Source organism: Lonchura striata, chromosome 3 (assembly GCF_050655825.1).
Source record: "Lonchura striata isolate lonStrDom1 chromosome 3, ASM5065582v1, whole genome shotgun sequence".
In the NCBI taxonomy this organism is placed as follows: Eukaryota; Metazoa; Chordata; class Aves; order Passeriformes; family Estrildidae; genus Lonchura; species Lonchura striata.
The window spans coordinates 83,556,558-83,575,507 of record NC_140705.1 but is presented as its reverse complement, the minus strand read 5'-3'; the positions used below and the strand labels follow the sequence as shown (position 1 = coordinate 83,575,507).

Here is an 18,950-nt window from a genome sequence, read left to right as displayed (position 1 = left end):
CAGAGCTCACTAGGTGAAGGTCTTTGGCAAATGTTATATGAAATGTCAGATTACATGAAACTTGCATGTACAACCTTAATTCTCTGTCTCAAAGTGTATCAACACATTTAGAGAAGGATATAATAATTTCAATAAAAGCTCATGAGGCAAACTGCAACAATAGCATATCTCAAGAAACACCATGAATACTTAGGGGAAAAAAAATAAATGTGTGTTGGTAGAAATTTTTGCAGGATTGCTGAGACTCAACCAAGAACCATTGCATTAATTCTGTGGTGTCAAACCAGCTGTACAAGAAGCTGTTGACTGTTGGGCACTGACATTCCACACCTATAAAAAGGCAGTGGTGAGACCTTCATTGATCTAAAGCTGAAGCAGGGTCTTCATCTCTGCTCCTGCTATAGGAGACATTCAAACAACTTTGTCATGTGGACAATGCAGGGAAGTTTGGCAAACCACGCTGTCAAATCATTCAGACATGCACATGAAATATTGAGGACCCAGTTGCACTCTTAAGAGAATTTTAAAACAACTACTGTTATTTAGCCAGGATATTACAGGGCAACAATAATATGCTATTTATATATATAAATAATGCTATTTTTGATCAGTATGACTCACACTTAGACACTCACATAGAAATATGTGGAAGAAGAACATTGGTTAAGATGGCTCCAACATATATTATTTATCCTAAGCATAAGTGTTGACACAAACAGTATCAAAAATCAAAGACATACTTAAATTGAGCAAAAGCAAGCACCTTTACATAAAAAAGCCAAATATGCTTACTCTCCTTGACTGTAACATTTAATGTTATTAAGTCTTGGGGGATTTTTTTGGAAGAATTAATTTTGCTACATCTTCCTACTACACCTGAACATCTTTAAATAATAAAGGAAAAAACAATCTGCTTTAAATCCTTAGCATGCATCATAAATGCCCATATTTATTGATCTAGAGTCATGGAACAAGGATAAAACACCAAAAAAACATCTACTATATACCCTTGGATTTTATTTCCAGTTTTTCTATTAGTACATACTAGTGATTTGCCTAAATAAGTTTCACTTATCAACTCTTATACAGAATGTTGTTCATACAATTATTACCCAAGATAAATGTATAAACCAAAACTTTAAGGATTCCTTTTTATGCTAAGAAAAAAACCATAAAGTTAACTTTCACATCCAGTGTTTTAGTGTTTGCTGGTAGAATTTGGGTTGGGATTTTGGGGGGCTTTTGGTGTTTGCTATGGGGTTTTTTGTTGTTGTTTCTCAGTCTTTAACATTAATTTTTAAACAGTTTGAATCAGCTTTTCCAGCTATTGTGTAACTTATCTTTAGAAAGTAATCTTTTCTATACCACAACAACTCGCTGCCAAGAAGATTAACTTGTGCAATGCATTTATTTACCAAGAAGACCCTGTGATTCTGGGGAAGTACAGCAAAAAGAAAACACATTGGTTGGCAAGCAAGTTCCTCACTGAAACCACACCTTTCCTCATAAGCAATGCAAAACTTCCTAAACCACATGTTGTGCTAGAAAGCACCCCCTGCCTCTTCTATGCTATTCCTACTGGACCTATTCTAGCAGAATGGCAATCCTAGATAGAACTAATTGATCTAATATTCTAGAATAATATGAAAGGGCACTTAAGTTGGCAATCTTTTCTTATAAAAGACAGTACTTCAAAAAGAAGTGGGTTGTAAAATTCATACAAATACTGAAAATAAAAACAACCTTTTAACTTAAGCAAAGCTCGTAGATGCACACATTTAACTATTCCCTCTTTTTTAATTGCTACTGTAGTTCACAAGGGGAGTAGTACACATTTTGAACATTTTGCTGGAAATAAGCAAACAGAAGACTTTTGCTACACACATGACCAAACCCCTACAAAACATGCAGTTATAGCATGGTGTGGTACTTCCACACAATTTCCAGGAAATCAATTCATTTATGCATTATCCATATCAAAATGAAAGTAAGGCATATGAAATTTTCAAACAGTGTATGTCCACACTCTTTCACTCTTCAGTGAGGACTAAAATAAGTAGCATGCCAAACCCATGAAAGCTGCCAAAGAATATTGGGTCTCTGTTTCAAAACTGAAGGAAAGCTAGGCTACCATGTTGCCAAGTCCACATCACCTGTTACACTAACAGCACAAAATGAAACTGTAAGTACACAGTTACAAGAAACTGTCTCATCTTCATACTCAGAACATCACAGAAACTTCAAATATATTTTAACACAAACCACTTTAGTAATGGTTCGTAATTTCCAAAACAATTTAGTATTTCGAAGTTATTTAGCAAATAATACTTCTTGGGTATAGAAATTATTATCCAGTAGATCTCTTTAAACTGGGATAACGTGGACCCTGAACATGAAAGAACACACAATCACTTGGTTTTAGGCAAATTCCAAGTAGTCTGAAGGATCTTCTGGTTATAATAGAAACTTCAGACACATGCTGTTGCAAAATGCAGTAGGAAGTCAAGATACAGTTTCTAGTCAGTGTCTTGCAAACAGAAGCTTGGATTATAAACAACTGCAGAGCCCTAATAAGTGGTTTTGGGTTAAATTTGAAAAAACATCAGAGTGTCTTCCCTTTCACAAAGCATTTTTTCCAATGTCAAACAGACAACAATTTCTAGTACATATCAATGCTACCCAATCCTGAATTCTCACCTACTTCCCCTAGAATAGCAGCATCTTTCTCAAAAACACATAATCTGCCCCCAAAATGCAGAACAAATGAGGGAGCGGAACCCTGAAATACTACTTGTGAACCTATTTATGAAACTAAGGAGATTACTGAATCCATTCAAACCTAGGTTAGAGCAATGCAGCACAGCATAAACTGTCTAAGACAAGACATTATCTGTGTTTACACACACCATGCACTCACATCAGACTAAAAAAAAATGAGTTATTTAAACAATACACATAGCCTTCTAGGAAACAGAGACATCTCATCTCTGAAGTTTTTCTTTGAACTTATTTGAACTTGACTTACTGGTTGCATCCAACCAAAATATATACACGTGGACTATAATTAGTAATCCAATCCAATTAACAACACTGAGGTTCACTTATAGGCTCCTATCAAAATTAAAAAAATAAAAAAATCAAAACACTAAACAGTCCTACAAATTTAAGTAGTACACTCACTTTACAAGTCAAAATAAGCTTCCTTCTATACCTCATGTACTCTCTTTCCATGTTACTATAAACAAGTAGATCTTGCCTATAGATCATATGGCAGAAACAGAAGATCACGCTTAAAACGTTACTTGTCATAAGTTAAGGTCTATTATCTGCATGCTTCGTGCCTTGAGAAGTAAAGCCCTCTATGTGCAAAATGCAGGGAAACATGTTTAGCAAAGTTTTTCAAAGATCTAAACAAACATTAGCAGAGGAGACTGCTCTATATTTCTTCATAACTGAAAAAAGTTGGCAGTGCAGATACATCAGAAACATCATAATTTTTGTAATAAAACCTTAAACAGAAATTGGGACACGTTTTCATAAAAATTATGAAATTATGTAGATATATACAAGGAGCCAGTCAACTAATAACTACATTCAAGAAAGAAGCAAAACTAGAATAAAGGTCAAGAGAGATTAAATTGTTTATCCTTTCCACCCACAGGAAAAATAAGATTTTTTTTTTTTTTGACGTTTAATCAACATATCATGGGAGAATGTGAAACAGTCCTGGCTACTTCACGCCTCTTGGATTCCCATCCAGAAGTAAGCTAAGGAGCGGTGCCCATACAAAGCAACCCCGCAGCCTATAAGCCCGGTAGTGCTCGTTACATCACGATCATTTGCATTTAAACTACAATATATAGCGCTGCGATCTCGCTGCCGAGGGGTGCCGCGCTGACCCCCTGCCGCTCGAACCGCGCCGGGGCCGGCGGCTTCCGCGGGGGCACGCCCGGCCCGGCCGCCCCGCCCCGCGGCAGCACCTGCCGGGACCCCGCCCGGGCAGACCCCGCCGCAGGCCCGGCCCGGGGCAGCCTCCGGTCACCCGGGGCAGCCGGCTGCGCATCAACTTTTGCATGTGGGCCGCGGCCTCCATGATGGCCGGGGCGGGCGGGCGGGCGGGGGGGGCCGGTTTGTTTACTTGCAGCAGCCAGAGCCGGCGGCGGCAGCAGCATCATCATCACCATCATCATCACCACCCCTTGTGCGAGGCGCTGCCACCGGAGGCCCGCGATGCCGAAAGGAAAGCGCAGGGGCTGCGCGGGCACACACACGCACACACGCGGGCATGCACACGCACAGAAGTTCCCAGCGGATAAAATCCCGCGCTAGTCCCGGCACCGGCGCCCACCGCACGGACGCGGGGAGGGGCCGCCGCCGCGTGGGAACCTCCGGCCCCGCGCATCCAGCGCCCCAGGGGCGCACGCCTTGCCCTGCCCCTGCCGTCCCCCCCTCCCCCGTTACATAACTCTCCCCGCCGAAACGCCCCTGCCCCGCCCTTCCCCACCCCGGCCCCGCACCCCGGCGGGGCGACCCCCGCCCCTCCGCCTCGCTCCCACCCCGCCGCCGGCGCTAGGCCACGGGCGCCCCCGCCCCGCTCTCCCCGCCGCCACGGCCCCGCCGCGCCGCCGCCCCGCATCCCTCCCCGAGCGCCCCCGCCGCCGCCGGAGCGCCGCCGCCCGGCCCCTCCCGCCCCGTACCTGCAGAGGCGGCGGCGCCGCGGGCGCTGCTGCGGAGCCGGAGGGCGGCGGCGGCTTCGGGGGGAGAAGGGGAGGGAGGGCGCCGCTGCCTCCTCCCCTGTCCCCCCGCCGGGCTCGGCGGTCCCTGGCGGCCGGTGTCTCCGCGGGGGCGGGAGGAGGCGGCTCCGGCCCCAGGGCGCTGGCGGCGGTGGCTACATGGAGCTGCACGCCCCGCTACGCAGGGAGGCGCCCGGGCGGGCAGCGCGGCCGCAACATCGATGCGCGGGGTCAGGAGGGCTGCGGCGGCGGCGGCGGCTCCCCCCCGGCGCACTCACCCCGGAGCAGCCCGGGCCCCGCTCTCGGCTCCTCCCGCCGCCTCCGCCGGGCTCGTTATTGACTTTCAGGAAAACTCCCGACGTCACCGGCTCCCCCCGAGTGTCCCCCCCTCCGCGGCGGTGGCGGCGGCGGCGGCGGCATCCCCGGCTCTCGCGAGAAGCGCGGCGGGGACGGGGGGGCCGCCAGACAGCGCGGGGGAGCCAGACAGAGGGGGGCGGCTGAGGTGAGGGTGGGGGGGCGGGCGGCAGGGAGGGAGGAGGAGGAGGAGGGAGCGGCGGAGGGAGGAGGGAGGAGGCGAGCCGCGCCGCCCGCCCGGCTGGCAGGCAGGGGCGGGAGCTGAGCGGAGTGGCGTGTCCCGTCCCGCCGCCGGGCCGCGGGTGGGAGCGGGAGGATGGATGGATGCAGGCAGCGGCGTTTGCCGGCGCTGCGGCGCGCCGCGCCTGGGTCTTTCGGCATCGCAGTTCCTCGCCAGCCCCGTGTGCGTGTCCCGGGGTTAGTTCCCTTTGTTCTCGCACTCTGCAGTTACACAGCCCCCACCCCGAGCTTGCCCTGTGACCCGGAGTGGTCCGCTTGGCTTTGCAACCTCCAGGAATAGAACTACCAGTAACGCCGCAGGAAGCCGTAATTCATCCCTCGTTGAAGTGTTTAGTGGATGCGCCAGCCTCAGTGTTGCTAAACTGTCTGCAGGCTTCGCCTTAGCACGACGGGTAAATAAACAGCTAGAGAAAGCTCGGCGCTCCCGAGCCTCTGGCTCTTCCCGTTGCCACAAGCCCTGTGGGAGCGGAGCCGGTGTCAGCGGAGCCGCCGCGCCGCGGGCGCTGAGCGCGGCGCTCCCGGCCCGGCGGAGCTGCGCAGGCCGGGGATGCTCGGCCTGCTGCGTCCTGCCGCAGCCGCCGCCGAGCCGGCTCCTGTACCATGAGCACTGCCTGCCGCTCGTAGCTACGGTGCCCTCGGCGCTTTGTTCCACGGCTAAGCGACTGTATGTGGGTACTTACAGGAGTTTAGTGCGCATAAAGATGTCTTCTATCGTTTATGGTTGCAGTAATGCGCACAAATTAATTTTCTTCAGAAATGCATCTATTTATATGCGCAGTTCGCAGTGACCTGTGTCACAACCTGTTACTGCAGAGAAGAAATAGATATTTTGGATTTCTTGAAATGCAACTATTTGCTCTGTTTTATCAGTGCAGATTTTTTTTAATTGCATGTTCATCAAAATGATATTAGAAAAATGTTTCTCTAGCATGAACTCCACCTTTAATTTTTAAGAAGTTTTTCTTCTTCTCGTATCCAATCTTCTACAACTCTTTGAAACATCAGACTGCCTATTCTCTGTACCACTACAGGGCTTTAGAGAGATTTTTTGAGATTCTAAATAATCATATGAGTTGGCACAAGACTGGATATTTGCCTCCGGGAGCACTGAATCCTTTCCCTGCTGCGGCAACCAACCACACCAATAATCCCATTCATAAATATGCTGAGTTTCCTCTTAGAACTATGATGTTTGTTTGCTGCACTGTTCTTGCTAGCAGGCTACAACCCACGCTCTGTGTCCACCTAACTCTGAAGAAAAATAAAACTTATACTGTATTTGATTAATGCATATTTTTGAAAAATAAGTTTAAAAGGACCTTGCCAAGCATTACTTCCTTTCCCAGAATTTACCGTTCGGTCTTTCACTTTCTCAGAAACACTTTAGTAAAGTGAATGTCTTATTAACCATCAATATTGACAGAGAACCATAGTATCAATTATTAAAATGTGTTTATTCACTAATGTCTCCTTTGACTGCTGCTACTATGCTGCTCCTGAAAAACAGAAGGTGTAGTTCTTGGAGCATGCCTTCTGTTTGCTGCAATTCCTCCGAAGGGCTCAGAACCTAAGGCAGCATGAAATCTGCATGGGCAGTAGCTGATAGACTCCCAATCAACTGTTCAGGTGCCAAATGCTGAGTGTGAAATGCAGGCCCACAGAAAGTCCTGGTATTTGATATCGCTCAGGTTATTCCTGCCCTGTATTAATCCTTGCCACTCACAGCTGCAAAATTTCTTATTAATAAAGTATGTGTGTATGGTTGGTCACCCCTAATTGATGCCTCCAAATCTTCAAAATACTTCCCTTATGGCAATAAGTTTGTTTAAATTTTAATAGATACTTGGTGTAAATCACCTTGGAAAAATCAAACCTAAAAGCACATTTATATACTTTTTAAAAGAAAAAAACCCTTGCACCATGCTAAGGAAAAATAAAACATATTAGATAACATTTACCTACATTGGGATTTTTCTTTACTTTTGTTACTAATTGCTGAAAATGAAACAGTGGGTTGAAGTCTGTCATGTTGATCTGGACCTTAAACATGTATTTTTCAGCAACATCTGATTAGTAAAATTTTGTTCTATCTGTATGATATAGACAAATATTCACAGGTAAATTTTTTTTTTATTCAGAATGGCTTTGAAATCATATTCACTATCTTACTCCTTATAAATCAAATATCAGCACTCTGTTCTGAAGTTTATAGTTTCTAGCTACTCCTAAGTTTTTATTCTTCTCAGCCTTCTATATTTACCTCAGTGTGCTGAATCTAAACTGATACTTTTTATATGGATTATTAAATTTACTATATTAGTGTTGCTATGCAATGGTTTTTCTCTCTATAGAACAAATAATAATTTTAATCCTTAGTATTGTACTTCGAGTCTTCAAAACAATTTCTTGTAAAGAGTCATTCACTGTAAATTGGGCAGAAATGACCCTTTGATTAGTAACCAAACAGAGGTACACCTCTTTCAGAAATAAAATGGCTGTGATGTACATACTGTGAACATAATGAGGTTGTAAGTTCTGCAGAAATGACATAATTTTCAGATTAATTACAATGTGACATGAATTTAATGAACATATTAACAACATATGCTAATGAAGAAAGTATTGCAGTTCACGTGAGAAGGAGAATAGGGCTGCATGTAATTTCAGGAAAAAATGGGAGCCTCTGACGTTACATGTTCCAATTACAGTCATAAAACCAAACAAATAAAATCCATTCATTGCCAGCTATCTGACACTATCAAGAAGCTTGATAAACTTTTATATGATCACTTGTAATCATTATTTCAACAGAAACCGAAGGGACAATCTCAATATAAACCTGTTTATTCCAAGGCAAAAAAAAATGTATCCCTTTTTTCACTTAACATGTTCATGTTAACCAATATCACTATCAGAGTGATAGGATCTAAGATTACAGATATTTACACCCTGAAAACAAAGTTAAATAGGAGAAAAGATTCTGCCTGCAGAATCAGTTCTCTCTGCCTCTATGGGTAACATCGTTAATTTCGTTCCTTGTTTCTCATGTCAGCTAACAAGCTTGCTTCCATGTAAAAATGCATAAAGAAAAACAAAACAAAACAAAAAACCCAAATCAAGACAAATGAAACAACTCGAAGTGTAGGTTTCATTAAAAAAAAATAAAAATAATAAAAAAGGACAATGGATCAGATGACAATCTCTGGTGTTAAACTCCCTTTTACTGTCTGTTAAACTCCCTTTTACTGTCTGCCTTGTTATTGTTTGAAAAGTACATACAAATGTCAGTGGAAACTGACAGGAGAGCAATGAAATTTGCTCTATGTAAAATGATGCTTAAAATATGTGTCATGCATTTCTTTATAGTGAAGTTAAGGTGTTGCCTGCAAAAGCTGTGGCTTATTTTTCACTCATGTGTAGCTCTTAAAAACCTGAAACACCCCTATTATTATTGTGAGTTTAAGTTCAGCTACTACAAGGGGTGAATCTGTTCAGCTTATATTAAGCCCTGACTCTGGATACTCTGTACTGCTGCACGCACACAGACACTTCAGGACTTTAACCACTGCCATCTCCATTGTAGTAGTCATCTAATGACAACTGGATTTCTCAAAACAAGAAAGAACTAATAGTAAAGCTGTAGAATTCATATAAGACATGTAGGCAGTGGATGTTGGAATCCGCTGAATGCTAGAAGGAAACAGAACTTTTGATCCATTGAATGTTACAGTTCATATCTTTTTACTCTCTGCTGCATTCACTTCTGAGTAACTTTATTGATTAAATCTCGTTTTCTTGTCTGTAGTCTCTTTTTTTAAAATTATTTATTTATTTTTGTTATTTCTGTTTCTGCAGCTGCCTCGAAGGGCAGTATTCCACTCCATGTCCTCAGATACCTGTGATACATTTAGGTTAAAAAATTAGAGAGCAATTTATTTATTTTTAATATAAAAACAGCTGAGAAAAAAGCCCTCAACCTGGACTCTGGATTTTGCATCTGCATGCTGTTTTGCTACACAAGTCACCAGTTCTATGAAACTGCTTTTGCTCCAACATTAGCGGATGGCTGGGCTGGCTTTTGTTGCAGTCTGGCTCCTACACAAAATTTTCTGGATACAGAAAATTCTCCTTTGCTCACATGGTCACAGTTCATCAGTGCTTACAGAAGTTAAACCCTTATGAACTCATGTTGACATATAATCCTACTATGATTATTAATATTATACTCATACTGGTATTATTAATTTAGACCTGCAGGTTGTAGGCTAGCTGTAAATACACAGAAAAGCAAGATAGCAATAAAAAAAAAATCATTCTGTCCACCTATATATGTCTGAGCAATACTATAATTATGCTGAACACAGTAGAGACTGGATATAATGTTATGTAAATATCAGTTGATTGCATTTATTTTGCAGCATGTTATTATTGCTTTATAATTTATCCTCTGAAGATTTTAAAAAGTGTTTCCCTTCCCCTTCTTTCCCATACTCCCATGCACTGGAGTTCTACAAACAGTGTGAAAGGCACATGTCCTGCCCCGGTGACCTTAACCTGCTTTGAAACCAGATATGACAGTAAGGATAACAAACAACAGGAGAGAAGGATGGGAAGAGGGCAGTAAGATTACACAGTTGCACAGTTTAGCTATATGCTTTACTTGATGTATAGGCATTCAGCCGAACTTGGAAATCTTTTTTTTTCAGTGAGAAAATAGTTTCCATGGTGCACAGATTTATCTGAGGGAGGTCAATCTACTACAGAAGCAACTTGGAAAAATTAAAATGCCAGCCTTTCCGCCTGAGCTTTTTCTTCCCTCTTTCCTATCCTATTTTAATTTCATCAACACAGATAAAATATGTCTTTGAATAAAATTCTGCAATTACTACCATACAGTGATTTCTCACACAGAACTTTATCTGTGTCCTGGTCTCACTTAATTGAAGTCAATGAGAAAATGCCAGTTGAAGCTAGTTAGGAGGGTCAAGTCTGTAATGCATGTGCAAAATCAAGGAGCACAAAGCTTAATGGACAGAGGAATAGAATTTTAAACAAATGTCTCCTCTTCAGAGGTGTGGTGAGTAGGACCATTTTCCCCACATGGCCCTCAGAGGATCACAGCAGCATGTCTGCCCAAAGAGTCAGGAAGAAACAGTTGAAGAGAAAGCTGGCTGATGATTGAGAGGAAGCCATTTATTGCCAGGTTTAGTCCAGATCTTTGCCTTTATTTGGAACATTGCTCTGTCTTTGGCAAATTGATTAGTGTGGTGCAGAGAACCTTCCTCTTTTAGTGTACTCCTTGGAGCACCTTTCTCTGCCCCTTGCTACCATGCAGACTTCACAGTGTGATTTGCTGGACAGCTTCCCTACTGTATCACTTTGATTGCAGCTGACAGCCCTCCATCTTTTCAATCTGTAAAAGAGTATCTGAAGTACAAGGAAATAGTTTTAGTGTCAACAAAAAAGTATTCCATTAGACTAGACTGTTAGCTATACCTTCATTCCAAAACACCATCCTTGATCCATTATGTGTGAAAATGTACCTGCAGTTTCTGGAAACAAAGCTGTGACACAAAATCAAAAAATTAGCACAAAAGTTTAGAAAATGAAGACAGATTGGGGTTGCAATAACTAGGACCTCCACAGATCTGATAAGAATGTTCTTGTTAATAATGAAACAGAATGAGGTATTAAAATATTAATGGAGCATTCATTAATAGTGTTCAGAAATGAAGGACAGATTGCTTTGAAGACTTCACTTACTTTACATTATTTTGCCTGATTTAACTGGATATAGTCCTGCTTTGTATTAGGCAAAGAAAACAAAAGATAATGCTGAATCTGTCCCTTCCTACATACCTATTTAATATAGGAATCTGATATGAAATAAGAGGGATGGATGGCTACAGTAAGGTTTTTCAGCCAAATTTGTTAGCAATCTGTTATGCAAAACTTCATGGTAACAGAAATCTGATCAATTACTGACCTCTTTATAACTTTATTTACCATGAGCTGAAGGAAAAAAAAATATGCATAAGCAAAGAATGGCAAGTTGTGACTAAGTGCAAGAGACAAAAGTATTCATCCATCCTCTCCTAATGCCAAGATTTGAACAGGGTGCTCCTGAGCAGATGGTTTAACAGACTAAAGCATTAGTTTGCTGATCCTCCGTGCTTGCTAATTAATTCTTCAGTTTACTAGGATTTAAGATGATTGTTAAAAACAAAGCTTCTCTTAAAATAAACTTTAGGTAAATGTTACAAAATGGTGATTAAGAGTCTAATTTTTGCAACAAGAATGTTGTGTATTTTCTAGAAAAGATGTTAATTATCTAAATGTCCTAAGTGGTATCCTTAACACTTCTGTCTCTGAAATTTTCTTCTTATAAGAATTTGCTTTTGTTTTCCTAGTTATTTAATCCTCTGACTTCCTGTTGACATTCTTGGGTCAAGATTATGTCCTTGACTTTTGTAAGAATAGCATATGCACAATCATAGAAGAGTTTAATTTTTTGTAGGAAAATTGTCCTTTCCCCCTGTATTGTTTTAAACCCATTATCATGCAAAATGTAAAAACCATAATATCTCCTTTTTTATTTTTATAGTCATTGTTATTCTAAACAGCCAGGATTTCATGTAGTAATTTATTTCCATTTAACATTAAAAGGATGCATTCTCATTAAATTTATTAAAATGCAGTGTTGTAGATTAGCTTGCTTTCTATTAGATTTAGGCAGTGGGCAAATAATTAATTTATTTTAGATTTTATTTTTATAGCAGTTTTATAAACTGATGCCAATTTGATAACAGAAGGACTCCTCTCAACAGAAATTATAGAATTTATAGCACAGAAATGGAAAAAACAATCAAGGAAAAATATTAGGATGAAATAATGTTTTACAAAGTAGGAAATAAAATAGTAATCAGGAAAAAAAATCTCCACTTGCTAAAGCTAAGGCATAAATTTTGAAGACACATCTGTTGCTTGCAAAGGATAACCCATGCCAGTATTGATGGACTTCAAAATTTGTGAGTAGACTCTGAGAAGGTCTCTCCAGAAAAGAAACTCCTCTGCCATGGTCTTGTTTTGACAAGCAAGATGACAGGAGATGCTATGAAATTCTGCACCTGACTTTCATGTCCTATTCTGTTACCTGTGAGCTTGTATGTCTTTTGTGATATCTCCCTTTGGAAAGGGGTTTGGATTTACTGGTGAGAATTCAGATATTTATGTTATCTCTGTAACTCTTCCTTCTGTCAGAAACATTATTGGTTGTTTGTTATGTTAAAAACTCTTGGCAATTCTCCTTTCAGAACAGCAGATAAGAATTCTTATTACTATTGTAAGGAATTCATAGCTTGCCTCATTCTATAATCTATCCATCTTGTAAACCAAGAAAAAGCTATTATTATAGATGATTCAAGGCTGAACTTTTTCGTAAGCTGTCAGTATGCCATCTTCATAAAATCAATTTTCAGCTCTTTTCAAAAAGTAACATTTTTATCCAGAATAACTGCAAGGAATTTTGAAATACTTTTAATATATCTTTAACAGGGAATCTACATGAGGCTGCTGAGAATACAACATGTTTGTTTATATGACATATGAATTGAAATGAAAGTAACACAATACACAGCTCAGGGTGAATTAATGCTAGTGAAATTGCATTTTTAGTTTCAATAATTTTAAATAGGTGGTTTATTACCACATCAGTCAAACAAGTACCACAGTACCACGTCCAGTCAAAGTTTGGCATTTTAAAACTGCTAAGAAAATTTAAAATTATTTTAAAATGAATGACATATTCTTGAAACCTTATTTTGTATTAAAATATTACATTGAAAGAGTCTGATCTCTGTTAGAAAGAAAGAATTAATATTTTACCCTGTAATGTGGTAATTCAACATAGAAAGGTAAATTCCTTTTGGAAGTTCTGATGAATGAAAACAGAGATGACAAGCTAAAAATGTAAGCATAGCTTTAGCAGTAAGAAATATTAAATTCTGTAACATTATTAAATTGGAATAATTTAGGAATGAGTGCTACATTCTCTGATACTTTAGATCACAATTAAATATTCTTGTTCAGCTCACCTGCTAAAGAAATTAGGAAAATCCTGAGGTCTGCATTAACTTGGTAGTCCAGATTGATGATCACAGTAAGATTTTTCTACTCATAAAACCCAAGCTTGTGAACAGTTTGGGTATCTGACTTTGAACCTCAGTATTGTGATCTGGAGACAAATGTTGGCTGTTAATCATAGACAAGTACAAATAAAAAAAAATAAGGTGTCCCATGAGTAATGGAACTGAAGAAGAGGGATTCTTTATAGATTAATTCTGCCCTATTTCCCACATCATTACACCTCTTGACACCAGCTGCCTTGCAGATCCCTAAAATCTCATCTCTTCAAGAGAGAGGTGCTCCTGATATGCCCAAGACCACAGTGATTCCTACAGTTAATATTTTAAATTTTGTCATATGGAAAACCCTAACAATAGAGAGCTCTTTCACTCAGTGACAAGTTTTAATGAGAATTTTATTAATTTACTCTCTCTGAGATCTTCATCTCTCCTTGAAACTTTTATGGAAGAGGCTATATGGACAAAAAAGTTAGTGGAAGAGAAAGGACAGGCAGAAAGGCAGATTGGCATAAAGACAGTGCAGGAATTCACTTAGTTACCATGCTGGAAATGAGCAGAATTGTCCTTATGTATCTACTTGACTTATCACAAATTTTAATGAAAACTTCAAGAGGTTGGGACTGCTTCAATATATATCAAGTCCAGAAAAGATCCTTTGCTTCTACTCTTTGCTTTACACTAGTACAGAACAGTACCCAAGGAATAAGTGCCATTTTACCCACAAAACAAATCCAGTGTTCTCCAAGTTGTACTAGAAAGATTGCTTTACTGCACATAGAAATGCTACACAACAGTTTGGGAAGGAAGTGGGGGGGAGAAGAACAGAAGAAGTTTATATTTAGAACTCTGAGAATATTTAAGGAGTCAAAATCTGATTGCCAACCTTGTAACTTCATCTACAAATCTGAAATGCACATATGGTTGATATTTTTCTATTACATAGCGTTTATTACTGGACGTCTTTTCACTTTTGTCCCTTTTTGATCTGTAAAAAAACCAAAACATTTTTGGCATTAAGCTGAAATTTCAGATGAACATGAAACATTTAATTCCTTTTACTAACCAATATGGATGGCTATCAGTAGGCACTCCAAATATAATATCTCCTTATGAATCATTGGTATGGGACTGTAAATATACTAAAATCTTTTTACTTTTTAACACACAAAAAAAAAGAGATAACGTGAGGTGAGAAAGCACTCTGTACCATGTATTTCACTGGGGTTATCTATTTGTCAGTGACTTTTTAATCATAGCTAATTATAAATGATTCATTGGAATGTTTAAAATCCTACAGAAATATTTAAATAACTCATAGTTTTTACTGTATAGTACTGCTTTAGAGTATTATGCTCATCTTAAATCAAAAGAATAATGACACTGAGCACTGTTGCATCTTCATATAATTGTTATCTTTTGTGTTGTTTTCAGTTTATTTGTTCTTCACTACCCTTTATTTGTGCAAATCAATTCTAGGCAAGTGAGCCTGCCACTCCACCAGCTTATTATTTCCTACTTTCCAGTTGTGACAAAGCTAGAAAGCTTTCCAAATTCTACAAAAGTCCTGAGCTAAGTTTTGCATAGGGTACAGGTGAAAATTCTTATGTTTTTTTTTCACTGTCCCTGTCCTTGCAAGTTTATTTTTTTTAAAGAGTTGCAATTAATAATAAGTATATATATATATATATATATATATGTATGTATAATAACTCTTGAGCCTGGTTTTAAGGTCACAGATAATCATGGGAATAAGATGAAAATGGATTTCAGATCTCCACATTTGATTAAACTTCCAGCTGCACATTTAGAAATCAAAGTTGTGATACTAGTTAGAAGGTGAATTCCCTGAGGTTTTCTCTGTTGTTAATAGTGTCTTGCCCTGAATCACCTTCTAGGAGAGCCTGCCTGTCTTCATTCACTTTGTGGTGGTCCCAGCAGATTTGCTTTTTAATTCAAAAATTAAGTTTGTGTGTCAAAATTTACTCAAGGTGAATACTGTCTTACTTGTACTTGTCAATTCCACTGCAACTTCTTTAATTTTTATGGAATAATTTGATCTTTTTGCTGATACAGAAGGAAAGAATATTTTAGTGCTGTGCTAATTACCATCTTGATTTGTTTCTTAGATTACACCAAACCAAAATAAATGTCCTTTGTTTCTTTTAGGGTGAAGGAAAAAGTTTATTTTTAGAGAAGTGCCCTATCCTGACAATAAACCACTGTCACTCTTGGTTAGAAAAAAATGATAAATCCTCTATTCTTAATCCCTTTCAATTTTTCCCACTGTGTGTGAGATGCTTCACAAATGTTTGATAAATGTGCTCTAAAGAAATTCAAATCTTGCAGCAAATGAATGGAAATAAGTCAGAAAACTGGAGAGAATGGTAAACATTGTTTGCACAGATACACAAGAAAATGCAGATTTTCATAAGAGTTAAACTGGAACTAAACAGATCTTTAGATGAGGTTGTGCAAACTGTAAAGTTGATGTTTTCAGCTCAGAAACAGAATGGGACAGATAATTAGTGAATTCAATACTGAAGTGTTGGGTTTTTTTCCCCGGGGGAGGATGCAGAAGCTTTTATTTGTGTTTCTCTGCACTGAATGACAATAGATTTCCACAATATTTGTAGAAACAATACTTTTGAGATTTCTAGATCCTTGTAATATTTGACAGGAATTGGATAATGAATTCGAAAGCAATTAGGAAGGACCGGAAGGTGAAGATTCACTGACAGAATAAGACAGCTATATACCCTTATGAAACCTTAATAAAACCCGAGGAATTTTGTTGCCCTCAACTTCAGAGAGCAGTGGAGTAGCAGAGCTCTTCAGAGTGCCATTTCATACTTGTAAATAACAATGTCATCTCTGCATTTTACTTCTAATAGCAAATGAAATGTAAATTAAAGTTTCCCCAGCTTCAGTGTAGGGGACCACCCAGAACATCTGGTAACATTATTTTTAATTTCTTAGGAGAGGAGCAGCACAAGCTTTATGAGTAACATTCAGTGTATTTTTATTTTCTAATAGAAATCTATTTTATTTTATAAACAAGAAATATGCCATAACCCAAGAGATTTCTTCAGAAAACAACAAAACAAGTAGATCCAGGTACAGCTGTTGCTGCTGGCACAAAAAAGTTACAAACACCTGATCTTATTAATCTCAAATAATACTGACTTAAATCTTTACCCTGCTACCCAGGAGACTGAATTGAATAATCTCAGCATAATCTGTGTGCAGTATTTCTCAACCTTCAAACAAAAAGTCCAAGTCTTGATTTAAGTCCATCAGGTGGGATAGGACATTCATTGACATATCAAATTAATAAATCTATAGGATTTCAGCACCTCTGTGGGGATTTTGCAAATTTTTTTATTGCTATCTCCCTTTAACAGTGGGGACATCTGGGGACACCCTGGGGACAGCTGGGGAGACCTGGGGGACACGTTGGGGATGTGAGGAGAACTTGAGGACACCTGGGGGATACTTTGGGGATGGGAGGAGAACTTGGGGACACCTGGAAGTGACTTTGGGGACAGGAACAGAACTTGGGGACACCTGGGGGACACTTTGGTTAATGAACTTGCTGATTGCCAGACTCCTTTTCTAAATTTTCCTAAAATACTGGAAAAGTAGTCCCTGGCTGAGAGGGACCAATTCTTTGGTGGATTCATTTCCTCTCCATGAGGTATGATCCTGAAGATACAGACATCCCCAGAGAGGGACACTAGGATTTTATTTTATTCACATTTTTGAAACTTCCAGTGCTTTTTGAACCTCTATACATTTGCAAAACTGCGTTTTATTTGTGGTACCAATTCATAAAGGTCTTTGTAAGCATCACAAACTTACACATAGAGAAGGTGATCCAAGAACTACTTACAAGGGCAATAAAATTCTTTAGACCTGCTAAAATCAACAAGAATAATATTCTTAAGGTTCAGTTTCAAGATCCTGTGCTTGCTTTAGGCATGCCTGCAAGTAGTCTTTATTAGTATTTTAATTTAAAGTCTATATTTAGGAAGTCTTTCTTTAAATAGATGGTACAAGTTTGTTTCACTGCTTTTTGAAAATCTTGTAATTCTTGCTTTCTGTGTTTCCAATTATAATGAATGTTCTTTTAATTGCACTTTGGCCTGATTATGCTTGCTTTCATAATGAACTCTTGTGTCTTCCAGTGCAGAAATGTCTTTCTACTTTATTAACTGTTCCTCTTGATGAAGCACATACAGAATTTCTTGTTAATTAAATTAATTCCTCCTTTATACAGTCTTTTGTATAAGGTGTCCAAAACAGTAATTAAATGAGAAAGACTTGAAGAAATAATTTTTATAATTATTTTTTCTCTTGTAAAATAATTCCTTTTTGTGACAACTCACCATTTTGGGAGTTTTCTGTTTGCTTGTTTGTTTGTTATATTTTTTTTAAACAATTCCAGTAAAAGTATCTTCATATTATTTTGTTACTAAAAATATTTCCTGACATTTTAATGCTGACATACTGCATTTTTTTCAGTAGTCTTAATTTTCAGTGGTTCAAAACTGTTCTTTGTACACACATGATCTTAATATAATTTAGAAAACTCAGTAAAAATTGAAGAAGACATTCTAAATAAGCTACCTCTCAGAGTTTATCCTCAGTAGGAAGACTTTACTACTAAATTCTCCCTGAAATTTGAGGTAGCGGAGTAGTATAGTACAAGTTTAATTTATACCAGGTTGTTCATTTTGATTAAGTTAGTGGACAAGAAAATTCAAATTAAAGGTAGATTAAAAATAATGTCATTTATTTATCCATGACATCAATAGACCAGCAGAGTAAGCTTTTCTGAGCAACAGGGACATTTTTCTTCTGAGCTGAGATACAGAGTGGCATGGAATCATGGACAGATAGCTCAGTCAAGGTTAACATTCAGTTCTTAAACTCTTCATTAAGACTGCAAGATTGCAAGCTGGTCACATGGTTACATGTTTAGGTGCATATTTCTGCAAAAAGACCATCATAATTTATAGAAAATACACGTTATATGTTGAGTAACTTGGACGGTTTTTTCAAAGCTTGGAATGTTTTTTCACATTATCAGTTGGGCAGCTCAGAACTGTTTTACAGAAATATACAAGTAATCTCTGGTATCCCAAACCTAGGTCATGCAACAACTTCAGACAATGAATCCAAAAGAAAATAGCTCACCACACCATTCTTTTCTACAAATAGCTGGTGTTACAAGGGAATGGAACGTAAGTGCAGTGCCTCTCTTTTCAGAACAAATGCTCTTGACATTTCTTCTGTTACATTTTTTCTGACTAAAAAAGGTCACTACCAAGATAAAAAAACATTGAAGCATATTTGTAAAGCAAGAATACCAATATTTATTAATAATGAGCATATTGATATCTCAGAGACCAGCAAGGAGTTTATATTATTCAGCTTGCCTGGCAAATCTCAGCAACTTTGTTTTCTAGGAATTCAACAA

General features: G+C 39.1%; 1 protein-coding gene across 3 annotated transcripts in view; it reads right to left on the bottom strand.

Moving 5' to 3' along the window:
• Positions 1-5,150, bottom strand: part of AKT3 (AKT serine/threonine kinase 3) — a 146,170-nt gene extending 141,020 nt beyond the window's left edge. The window contains exon 1 of one of the 3 annotated variants that reach the window (XM_085575547.1): positions 5,012-5,150. The gene's annotated coding sequence lies outside the window, so the exon portion shown is untranslated. The other 2 variants (XM_021550423.4, XM_021550426.4) reach the window with 2 other exon arrangements.
• Between the last annotated feature and the right edge of the window lie 13,800 nt (positions 5,151-18,950).